Below are 9,259 nucleotides of genomic sequence, written 5' to 3' on the forward strand. Positions count from 1 at the left end.
GGGAAAGAGGATGAGACTAATGATACAACCATTTATGAATTGCAGTGCCCAGCTTTTGTATTCTGGTTACTTATTACCCTCTGGATTTAGGTGAAATGTAATAATGAAAAAAATTAGTAAATGCAGGAAATGAAAAGGAGCTAGCAACAGTGTTCATCTGTGATCAGAATTGGATGGGGGTTTATTAGGCGTGCTAGTTTTAAAATATTTTCAGACATAAATTGGTCCCAATATTTAAAAATAAGTAAATAAATAAATAAAGCAGGTCCTGAATTGCAAGTGATTGATTCTTCTCTTTTCTACTCTCTGCTCATTGCTTACTGTTCAATGAACAAGTATGTCACAAATATTCCAGAAACCGAGATTTAGATTTTAGTTCTATGTCTACAGGTATAATTTTGATTAAATCAGCCTCTAGAACACATTACTTGTACAAGAGATTTACCTTACAGCAGAGCCTCACATAAATTCCACAATTAAACTGAGAATGCCTCCCATGTTCAGTACTACAAGGGAAAATTGGATACTTCCTTCAGAGTAACAAGTTTCAGAAATAACATCAAAAATGGACCAATTGGGTTTTGATGAAAACTGGTTTGATTTTTTCCAAAACTTAATTTCATTTCTAACACCTACTTTTTTCTCCGCTAAGTCATTTTGGCACAAATAGATGTAGCATTTTGTTATTGTGTTCTAAATACTTTTAAACTAAAATTGTTAAATAAGTCCAAAGGCTTCCAAGCACAGACAAATTTGCAACAAGTCAATCTGAAGCATTCTAGGATTCTCATCCTCGATAAATTTCACATACAAATATACAGTTATTAACTGGGCTTGAGCACTCCAGCTTACAAAGAATAAAATAGAATAAGCTGACTTAGAGGCTAGTATGAGATTTAGAGATGCCAACAGTTATTGGGTTTTTATGCAGAGACCCTGAAACTTGATTTCTCCTTGGCACATAAAGGGAGAAATTATTTATATATATGTAGAATAGCGTGGAGGAATTTAGGATTTTTGTTTGCTCTAAGCATATTTGAAAATACACATACATTATTAATTCAGGTCATAAACCAATCAACATCAGAAAGATTAGCAAGGATGTTTCATTCTGTAATTGCAGCTACACTCTGTCCACTGTTCCACTGACACCAATTTTTCAACATGAAACAAAAGTAGCAGGGAAGATTTTAATTTTTTTTCCAGCTCCCACACCAGCTTCAATGAAAGTAAAGCGCTAAGTAAAACAACCTTAGCTGCTATTAGACTTATGGGACACAGATGTGATGCAGTATTCTTCACAGATTGCAGCAGCAAACTGACCATAAGGGCATCCTCCACAGGTTTTGGAGTCAAGACCAAAACACCCAGTGCTTAAAACCTAGTCTTCAACTTCCATCCAGGATCTCTTATCATAGCAGATCACACAACTGTTTTACCTTTTTTCAAGATATTAATGTCCTTCTGATATCTGCATCAGGATATTATAGCAGCACTGCAAGTCCTGGCAGATAGAAAAAAAAAATCTCCTTTTTAAATCAACTCTCAAATTCCTATAGGTGTAACCTGGTATCAACCAGCATGTATTTTTATAAGCCTCAAACAGAGATGCAACATTTTATTAATAACATTTCAGGTATTGTTTTCTTCCCAAGCATAACATTTTCTCCTCTTTGAGCAATAAGAAGGAGAGGGAAATAACTGACTTGCTCTGGAACTAAAATATTGTTTCTGTTAAAAAAAGTGAAGGGAGGAAGGAAGGGAGGGAGGGAGGGAGGGAGGAAGGGAGGAAGGAAGGAAGGGAGGAAGGAAGGAAGGGAGGAAGGAAGGAATAAGGAAGGGAGGAAGGAAGGAAGGAAGGAAGGAAGGAAGGAAGGAAGGAAGGAAGGAAGGAAGGAAGGAAGGAAGGAAGGAAGGAAGGAAGGAAGGAAGGAAGGAAGGAAGGAAGGAAGGAAGGAAGGAAGGAAGGAAGGAAGGAAGGAAGGAAGGAAGGAAGGGAAAGAATCTATTTCTTCCATTTGACTTGATCTTTTACAATATCTTTTGTTCATTTTTCCTCTTACCTGAGCTCTCCGTCTGGGTAATTTAGAGCTGGAAGTTTTCCACTTTTGGCTCTCAACATTACCAGAATCAGACTTGAAGTTGTCTGGATCTAAAGCATTGATTTAGACACCATGTTAAATAGATGTAACAACCAATCCAACTGTATTTAGAAAGTTATTAGACTGTTTCCCCTATTAACATATGCACACATAATTTTTTTTTTTATTTAATGGCCAGCAAAATGAGAAGTTTATAAATCATTTATTAGACATTTCTATAGTCTTGAGTTGATGGGCACAAATTCAATTTTATGTTAACTTGCTTGAGCAGTTAGCTAACAATTAAGATCTTGAAGAATTAGACTTGTGGTAATAACAATATACAAGAATTTGATCTAAAATCTTGGGATTTAACAGCAGTCTGTGAATGAGTTTGTATGCAGCTTATCACCACTGGAAACCAGCTTAATATAGTAAAACCAGATCAGAAGGAAAAATGAGTGAGACACTGGATAAACTAAATATTTTTACTTTCCTATTTATTCATGCAGTTTCTAATCTACTGCCATTTCAGTTAGAAATTCTCTGCTTCACAAACAACTAAACAAACACTCTTACATATATTGAGTACCTTAAACATCCTTGCAGACTGTGAATGCACCTAGACCTAAAGAGACTAAATGAGGAAATCTTTGTTATTACAGCTATGATTGTTTTACAATGCAGCATTAAAATGTTCAGATGAATGGCTAAAGGCAGAAGTACAGGAATGCAGAAATATTTGTAAGAGAAACTGAACAACTCTGAAATTAAGCGTTTCCTTTTCTAAGTTCCCTTTTTAACTGAAGGCAATGATTTTGGACATCTTACAAGTAAGAAAAGTGCATTTAAATTCTAAGAATGAATAATCAATAATAAGGTGCAAATAAAAGTGTTTGTTTAAAAATATACATAAACCTGGATCTATAATATGCTCCCATTATTCTTTGTTCTTAGGTTAACTCAAAAATATAATACTAAAAAAAAAAAAGTCCCTAAATATAACCTTGTTCTGGAATTTTTTCTTTCCAACCTCATCACAATTGTGGGTATCTGATTGACACATTGATTTATTCCCAGCAAGGGTCCTATAATTAATGTGACCTTTTGATAAGGTGGGAGATATGGGGTGAGACAAGTGCTCTCAGGAGAGCTATTAGCAACTTCTGAGCAATTGCTAATGTTAGAGAGTTATCTTTTTTTAATACAGTTTGGAAGATAATTGACAAACCATGATAAGGAGTATGTATAGAGAAAGAAGGAGAGTATAAGAAAGGTGCAAGAACTGTTAATTACTCAAAAAGAGGTGAGATTTCACCACTGGATAAACTGTGCATTTTGGGCTATGGGCTACTGCAATTAATAATTCCAATAAAGTAGAAAGAAAGAAATAGTAGGTCTACATGGGCCAGAAAGAAGAAAAACGAGTAAAAAACTTTATCTATCTTAAGAAGCCTTAATTTTCTGCCTTTACATAGCATAGCAGGTGGTTTTATTTCTTCTCATCAGATGGTATTTGTACCAAGGGAGTTTTCTCATTTCCCTTCCCATCTGGTTCTGCACGAAGTGATATAACATAATACCAAGATGACAAAGTTCCACTAATGTTATTTGAACATTCGTTGTATAACTAACCTTTTATTTCATAATCAAGATCCAGTAACCCATTCATGACAACAAAACAAGAATTTAAGTTACAATCATTTTTTAAACAAAGGGTAAGATTAAATTGACCTATCAGTAAGTGAAATCTGAGACTTTGTATTCAAAATTATTGGGAAATGAAAAGAAACTTGCATATTTAATGTATGTAGATATACATATTTTAAAAAGGTTTTGTTTACAGGTAACAGAAATATATACAACTAGAATGTGAATTATCTCAGTGTGTGCAAAGACCAGCAGAAAACCCTGTAGGAGCATTAGTGAAATGCAAGCAAATGGAGAAAAATGTGAGGAGACCTATTCTAAACCTGAATGAAACTGTATGCTATGACTATAGCAAGGACAAACTTGATCTTCTAAAAGAAAACAAAAAACCCTCCACCCTCCATTGTATTTGGATTTATGAATGTTCTGACTGCCTGTGCAGGACTTATTTTTTCTCATTTGTGTGTTACATACTAGACCCCAAAGCAAATCATTGGACAAAACTTGCATTTTTGATTTAACACATCATCATAAAATTATGAGATTGGAGGAACAGCATAATTTTTCAGCATTTTTTCAACACTTACTTTTCCAGAAGTGGTGGGTAGCCAGTAGCAACGGGCAGTAGATTAATTATACACCAGAAGCTATCAGGAAAAAAATTCTTTTGAGCAGTGAGGCTTTATGGAGTTGTATGCAAAGCTTAGACAAAAGAAGATGAAGTGAGGAAAATGTAATGGCAGAAAATACTTACATCACTAGGCAGAATAAAGTCTGGTGTAATTTCAGCACCCATGAAGAAAGAGTGAGTCATAAGAATCTCTGATTAATACTTTCATTTTGAAATGATTTGGCAGACTGCACTGAATTTCTGCCATTTCAGAAAATTAAAATTGAAGTCATTCTCATAAGTTAAAAGTAGCTGTACAGAAACAATTAGTATTTCTCTGTAAGGGATCATTTTACTCTTCAACATTTTAGCTAAGGGTTTTAGACCTTGTGCATTTGTTTTTACCTACTAAAAACTTTTGTTTTTACAGAAATACTTTTGAACAACACAACTGTAATGATGAAAATAAGAAGGACAGAGAGGGTGAATGGAAAAAAAGACACCATAACCATTGTGAAATTATTGATTTCTAAAAATCTCAACCTGAGCCCTTCACAATTTTCTATAACAAGATCTTTTAATAATCCTGTTTTTAGCCTCCCATCACCTCTCTCTCCCCACACAATCACCTTTTATTAATCTCTTGTTTAAAGAAAGTAAGACTGCATCCATCAACACTAACACAAACTGGTTGCTACAATTCCAGCCCTCTGGAACATGTAAGGTATTTATCAATTGATTATGGAGGAGTCAGCTTTGCGCCCAGAATACTAAGTTAAAGAAATGTTAACAACGGGTCATAGCTTGAGGAGAACAGCTAAGAAATCTATCAGGGATATGATCATCTACCTTTGTGCAAAATGCTAAAGATGACTGAACCTATGTACCCACAGCAGGCAGATACAAGGGGGCACAACAAAACACTCTACTTGCCTTGAAAGCAGGCAATTAGCATCAGTGCTTCCAAGCAGGCTTTTCCCCTTTGAGCAGAACATGAAAGTGGTCATGTGCCATGGTGCAGCAATATTCCTTTTAGCTGCTAGTCGGTATTGCATGCTAGAGTGCTGCATCCAAATGCAGCACCAGAGATGGGATTCGTATGCGGTAAAATGCCAAATTCAGACGCTAATGTGGACTGCCAGCAGTAGTGCCATGCATGTCCTTTGCAAGCAAACAGGAATGGCAGTCTGTGGCAGGACAAAACCTGTGAAGAAGAGCTGTGATTTTCTGCATTTTCTGTGTCTCACCTCAGTTTCTTTTGTGCCTCCTCATCAGTAGCTCCTTTTCATGAGAAGTTTTAGGGAATTTGATTTTAAGGCTAATGAAATAAATGTCATCAGTCCTTACTTACCACCACATGAAAGCCTGCACATACTTGCCTCACATGTTAGTTTTTCAGTAGAAAGTTGGCACATACTTCCCAAGTGGACATGGAGAAAAGGAGATGGCTGAGGAAAGGTGTTTTCATATTTTTCTTGGTTTCTCACTATTGAATTCCATTTTATATGTCAATGAATTAAAATAATTTTCCCTGGGTAAAGTCTTTCTTCCCCCGATGGTAAGTGGTAAGGGATCTCCCTGTCTTTACCTTGACCCAGAGGCTTTTCCATCTTATTTCCCCCTCAGTGCTGTTGGGGGTGGGCAGAGGAAGACAGAGCAGCTGGATGAGCATCTGGCAGCCAGCTAAGATAAACTCACTACAGGCATTAAGTAAAGATTATGTGAAAACATCCCCAAGTGTGTATGAATAGGTATTTAAACATTACTATTTTTAGATGCTTTCCTCATTTTTTTTTAGCTTGGATGCTTGATTATTGCACTTACACCTGTGTGGAACATTTATTTGGTGCACATTGCATTAATACAAACATCTTTCTTGGACCTTTTTTCCCCTCCATTTTTCTCTGAGATGAGACTCATTCAGGTAACTAACTATTCCTTCTCCCAAAACATCCTTAAGTTTCACCCCCTCCATCACAAGAGTGCTAAGAAACAGGGAATGGTGAACACCTCTGCTCAGCTCAGCAGGCTGATGTAATGTGCACAGAGTGCAGCTGGAGCCACAAATGGTGAACAGTTAGCATGAGCTTCAGAGACCATTTGATGTATGTGCTCCAGAGCAGAGTCATCATCACTCATGGATACTGAAAAGGGTCCAAACCACCAAAATATAAATCAATGCATAACTGCAATAAACAACTGCTAATGTATCACCAGTGGCTCCCGGAGTCTTACAGAGAACAAATCACAGAGACATTATATGTTGTAATAGAAACCACTATGTGTAACAATGTCGTGCATGTTTGCAGCCACATGTACATGTGCTGCATTAACAAAGGGGAGAGGGCTTATCTCTTCTTTAATGCTTTAATTACTTTGCTTTCAAGAAGAGCTTTTGCTGGGAATAAAGTCTGCATCACTTGGTATTTATCATTCTTCATTGAATATACATATGCACATTAATTACATGTATGTTTTGAGTATATATATACAAGAGTTAGTGAAATAACTTGTCTAGACGAGGCCTACAAGTGTCCTGTTTACAGTGTAAGCAAAAGCAAAAACAAAAAAAAACAAAAAAAGAAGAATAAGAAAATAGGGCAAAGAAAATAAAACAAAGTTTTAAGAGGAATGATATGTGTCACTGGTGCTCACTGGTGCTGCTGAGGACTGCCCTGCCAGCACAGGCATTTTGCTGACAGCAAAATGCCTGTGCCATGCTGAGGCTCCTGCCTGCCTGGGGACTCCTTGGGCTGTGCTCTGCTGCACAGTATAGATGTACCCTCAGGGTCTGGGGATGCTTATTCACATTTCCTATTAAGTGCTAACCCACTAATAACCACTCCTGCACTTGATCCAGAGCAAGCAGTGCACATCCATTCTGTGATATGCCACCTCTCAATTTACCCCATCACATTCTTAGATGTATCAAAATCTAGTCAAAGCAGAATAACAGAACATACTGGAAAAGAGAGAAGGACAGAGGTTAGGAAGATTTTGGGTTAATTTTTTCTCAGCTCTTTCTTCCTTCTGCCTTAAATGTTTACTTGCAAAAATTACATTGCATTATATTTGGGTGAGGACTTTCACCAAAAAAATATCCCACTGAATACTGAGTAAAATTAAAATATGTGACAGCAAAAGAGAGCAGGTTAAAAAAACCAAAAGAAACCAACTCCTGACCCTTAACTCAATTCATGTTTCTTGGATCCAAAGCAATTATATTATCATGCTCACACCATTGTCATTAGTAGTAATGAGAAAACTGCTCTATTTAAAGATCACAAGAAGTACACTACGAATGTATGAGAATAAGATTCCGAGGGGATTAATGATTTTAGTTCCTAATATGCAACAAAATTAGAAGGTATTCTCTAGCAATGGGAGACTCACCCTTTTCAAAAAAAGAAAAGAAAAAAAAGTAAATTAAAAGTGTTCAGCCTCAAAAATTAAGCGTTAAGGCTTTTATGGAAAAAACTACAGATTTCTGTCATGGATGACGTAATTCAAACGTAAGGAAAGTGGGATATGGAAAGGGTGATCATCAGAGTTCTATTCCTCCCCATCCTGCCAAGAATATCAACATCTCCTTAAAAAGTATTCACTTACTCTTAAAAGGGCCTGCACAGCAGTAGTGATATTAAACTCTTAAGACTGAGAGAAAAACATCCAGAATCAAGAGGAAATAGAACAGTGTAATTTGGTAATTGCTTGTCACTTCCAGAATACTTTCAAATAGTAAAGGAAAGGGGAATGCATTAGGCTCCCAGAATTGTAGGAGATACCACTGAAAGTTTTTTACACAAGCCTTTTCCATTTCACAAGCCTCATTCATAATGAGTAACATACCAATTTCTATGTCTGAAAAGTCAGCAGCAGCCTGTTCTATTTTATTATTGTAGAAAACAGAAAAGGGGAAAAAAGGGGAAGATACCATACAAGAATGTCAAAGGCTTTAAAAATTTGAGATAGCGGGGGAAAAAAAAAAAAAAGATTTGACAGCATATGATAAGGAAGGGGGTAAAAACCAACAAAAAAACCCATAGAATCTAGCTCTACTTACAGTTAAGGGCTACAACTCTGTTATAAGCACCTGAGCAGCCTGTCCCTCATCTGTGAAACACCGTACAGAGCTTCAGAGAATAAAACATTAGGAAATTTTCCATGGAGGATCACTACCTCACAGCACATAAAGACCCCTAGAAGGAAAATGTAGAATTTGAAAGGAGAAGATAAAAAGGGGGAGGATGTTTGAATCTTTTGCTTTGTAGGTAGGGAACATTCAAAGCCTCCTTACATATCTACAGGCATGAGCCTTTCACACCAGCATCAAGAGAAAAATCTTAAACTGTTACTCATTTGCAGAAAAACTTATTCAGGGCTCATTTTGAAGTCTTTTCAAAGTACCTTGCTCCAACAGACTTCACATTTCAGACATGAAAGCTCTGCCTTTTCTCCCCCCTCGCAATCACGTATTTGAAAAGGCTGTCACCACCTGGGTATATTGCTCTCCCTCCCACCCCTTTCTGCTCCAATGAACTTATAAATGCATCACTGAGAAACAAGTGCTGTGATGTCAGGCTGAGTCTCATATCTTGAATAGGGTGAAGAAGATACCTTAGAGTCTTACAAAGAGAGATGTCATTACTCCTTCCAGATCTCATCACCTCATGGCTCGTAGCAGGATGTACAAAGTCCAAAGTCAAAGTGGTTAATAACACAAAATTTACTCTAAAACACAAACACAGGCAAATTCCACTTTCTGAGAACGTGTTTAAACACTTTGCTGGAAAGCCTAGAAAAACACTATGATATATTCTCCTTTGTACTAAGGATAACCAGCTTCTTCTGCTACCAATAAGCACTGGGGCTAGAAAGGGACTTTGTTGGTGGGAAATAGAGAAAATAAAGGCAGGAA

This window comes from Corvus brachyrhynchos, unplaced genomic scaffold (assembly GCF_000691975.1).
Source record: "Corvus brachyrhynchos isolate BGI_N302 unplaced genomic scaffold, ASM69197v1 scaffold23, whole genome shotgun sequence".
Lineage (NCBI taxonomy): Eukaryota > Metazoa > Chordata > Aves > Passeriformes > Corvidae > Corvus > Corvus brachyrhynchos.